This window comes from Octopus bimaculoides, chromosome 23 (genome assembly GCF_001194135.2).
Source record: "Octopus bimaculoides isolate UCB-OBI-ISO-001 chromosome 23, ASM119413v2, whole genome shotgun sequence".
In the NCBI taxonomy this organism is placed as follows: Eukaryota; Metazoa; Mollusca; class Cephalopoda; order Octopoda; family Octopodidae; genus Octopus; species Octopus bimaculoides.
This window is the reverse complement of record NC_069003.1, coordinates 18,691,427-18,695,001: the sequence shown is the minus strand read 5'-3', so window position 1 is coordinate 18,695,001 and position 3,575 is coordinate 18,691,427. Positions and strand designations below refer to the sequence as shown.

The 3,575-nt window shown below is 35.6% G+C and overlaps 1 protein-coding gene across 1 annotated transcript in view; it reads left to right on the top strand.

Annotated features, from left to right (window-relative positions):
• LOC106884270 (uncharacterized) overlaps positions 1-3,575 on the top strand; it is a 38,258-nt gene that overhangs the window by 1,462 nt on the left and 33,221 nt on the right. The gene's annotated exons all lie outside the window — the stretch shown is intronic.

Genomic DNA, 3,575 nt, shown 5'->3' with positions numbered 1-3,575 from the left:
ATCCATAAATCAGAAACAAAACGAAACAAATAAAATCAGTGACAGTTAAAAATCTGCTTGGAATTATTTACTGGCCTGTATGGTCTGGCTAAGTCAAAATGGTTTTTTGTATTCTTCCTTTCTACTTGGAGAGTTTTAATGTAGTTATAAAAATGTCCTTCTGTTGAAATGTAATTTCAGTAAATTTCTATATGTTTGTGCAGTTGAAGATTGCTCTGCATTTTACATTTGATGTAATGTTCACATTGCTTAATTAAATGGAGTCGCATGAAACGATTGTACTGCATTAACTTTGGATATCCTTGTTGCTTATTTTGACTTTATATATATAAAAGAAAATGAGATGACAAAGGAATAAACGATTATCTTATGAACTTCATTAGCTTACATCTGTTTCTGCTATAAGATGATCGTTTATTCCTTTATCATCTCATTTTCTCATTACTATACTCAACTAACACTTCGTTCTGAAGCATATTGAGTTCTACACCAGGTTATTAGTCTCGCAATGCCAAAACGATATATATATATATATATATATATATATCGGGCTTCTTTCGGTTTTTGTCTACCAAATTCACTCACATGTATTTGGTTGGCCAAGGGCTATAGTAGAAGACCCTTGCTCAATGTGCCTTGTAGTGGTGGGTGGTGACAGAAATGGTCGGTGCACACAAACATATGGACACTCAGCACATCTTTTTTCAAAATTCCAAGTTTCATTTTATAGATATATTTGATGTGTGTCATTATGTACGTACGTGTGCCTGCCCACCATTTTTTCCACCTTAAATTCCAAAGTAATTTTAATCTGCTCTATCTGGAAAGTATTTGTAGAATATTTCATTAAAAAGTACTCCCTTTTCTAAAAGTTGCGGGAGCAAAGTCGGGCAGGGGCACGTTTGTGCAAGTACAGTAATCCCTCGCCCTATTGCGGTTTATTATTTAAGTTTACGTCGATTCCTCCGTGGTGTTGTTTTGTATTTATAATAAAATAAATATATACAAATTATAAAAATAGTTTAAAAAAATATACAGTATAGTACTGTTTCTACTTCGCAGATTTTCACCTATCGCGGGGTTGGGTGGTTGGAACGTAACCTCTGCAATAGTAGGGGGATTCCGTGCCAGAATGAAATATGAATAAAAATATCGTAAATCGTTGAGGTTAAATTTGGATCACCCCTAATCGTGATGACTAATAAAAAAGGCAATGAAAAGGAGTTTTAAATTGCCATGCGTCACGTTGGGGTTCAATTCTCGACGAAGTCTCCTTCGTTTTACCGACGATCAATAAAATACCTTAAAAATATTTTTTTTTAGTTCAAGGTCTGCTCTGAGAGTGAACAGATCAATGTTGAAAGCATCTCTTCTTCCCGCATTTTTAAGCAATTTCCCAGATTTCCCCTTCTTTTACTATATCTACAGCTATGTTATCCAAAGTGTCATTTATTTTTTAAAGACAGTAATAGGGTGTGAAATTCGAGAAATTTGGTTGCTATTTCTTGCACATCGAGTAGTTGCACACAGAGGCTTTCTCAACGCTTTCGGCCAGTATATAGCAGTCGATTCAAATCCATTAAACTCTTTCCTTTCGACTTTTATAATTTTAAATGATTTATAAGAAGACAGCATTTAGCTAACGATTCCTGAATTTTCTGTTTGAATCACATCGACGTCTCGTTTTGCCTTTCATCCTTCTAGGGACAATAAAATGATGCACCAAGTCAACAATGTATATCATTTAATCTTGTACTTGTTACAGTCATTAGACAGCGGCCATGCTGGGGCACAGCTTCGAAGAACTTTTGGTCCAATCGACCCTAGTACTTTTTTTTAAAGCCTGGTACTTATTCTACCGGTTTCTTTTGCTTAACCGCTACGATCGGTTGTCAAATGGTGGTGGACACACGTATACGACAGGCTTTCCACTTACAAAGCTCTGGTCGGCCCGAGGCTATAGTAGAAGATACTTGCCCAAGGTGCCACGCAATGGGACTGAACCCGAAACCATGTGGTTGGGAAGCAAGCTTTGCCAAATTTAGATCAAATTTCAAAATTTCTGATCAAGAGGTTCATTGCACAGACGATAATTTTTTCTTCTGTGGTAATAAATTTGTAAAAAACGCACTAACCAACGTCTAAAAGCCGGAAGAGGAACATTCGCCAAATCTTTCACCAGTAATTGGTATTTTTACCAAAATAAATATAATTTTAATGAATTTTTCAAAGGATACATAGGATCAAAATGGTTCGGAATCCCTACTTTAATTGATGTAGTTAATAGAGGAAGAACAACAGCTTTCCCCGAACACGTTTTTCAAAATTAGCTAATTTTCAACAAGTTTTAAAACTCTTTAGTTCACTTGTGCGAAGTAAGTTGAATCACTTCTTTTTTTTTTTTTTTTTTGTTAATCGCATGGCTTTGGAAAAACTTTCTGGAGATATTATTTTATTTGATCAACAACCCGTGTTTTTGAACTCTGTTCAGTCTTCCGTGATGTGTTGGTGGCCGCTGACATCTGAAAAACCAAATCAAACCCTGACGTCATAACCTCTTGATACTGGACGATCCCATGGAGTTCCATCACGTCACACTTATATCACTTGCTGTAAGGTTCATACATAATGGCATTGTTACTGAAACATGAAACTAATGAATGTAAAATATAATTACATATATTATAACTAATGAAATATTCCGCGTAATATAAGAGAAATTAGTTAACAATTGTTTGGTATGTGCGACGCCGCCATTTTTCTGTGACCGCTCCTGCTAACCGATTTAAATCACACCGACGTCAAGTTTACGCTACTGTCTGCCTTAGACAAGGGAGAAATATAGGAAGTAATCCCTAAATCCTGAATGTTTGAACTAGAATTTACTCCGATAAGGGCCAGAAAGTGGCGATGTACTGGGTTAAGTCTGCTTTTCAAGAACAGAAAGTGATAAATTGTGAAAGGCGTAAGGATCAGGGATTTAACATGTAGTTAAGGGCTTAAAAAAATGAAATTGACCGGAAGTGACAACAGCAGCATGCTATAATTTATGTGACTTAACCAATGTTTAGAATGTACATATATTTTATATAATAGAAAAACCTTACATTTATTTTACATAAGGTGAAAACTATAATATTTATGCTTGGAATAGGAGGTTGCAACGGTCTACCTCAGCTGCTATTTCTGAAGTAAGATACCACTAGAAGGCACTACACAAGTAGTCGTCTGTGGACGCAGTGTAATAAGGGATTCTGTTAATTAAATTTTAGGATTTCAGCATGGTCTCTTTGAAATTATGGGATGTCACTGTCGTTACTTTCGGTCAATTCACTTAAACGTGACTGTGGTAAGAAGCTTGCTTTTTCACAGGATTCGGGTCCAGTACCACTGCGTAGCACCTTGGGTAAGTGTCTTCAACTATAGCCTCTGGCCGACCAAAGTCTTCTGAGTAGATTTGGTTGACGGAAACTGAAAATACCCTGTCGAATATATATATATATATATATATATATATATATATAATATAGGATAAAATCTTTATAAGAATTTATCAAGTAGTCAGCATGAAAAAA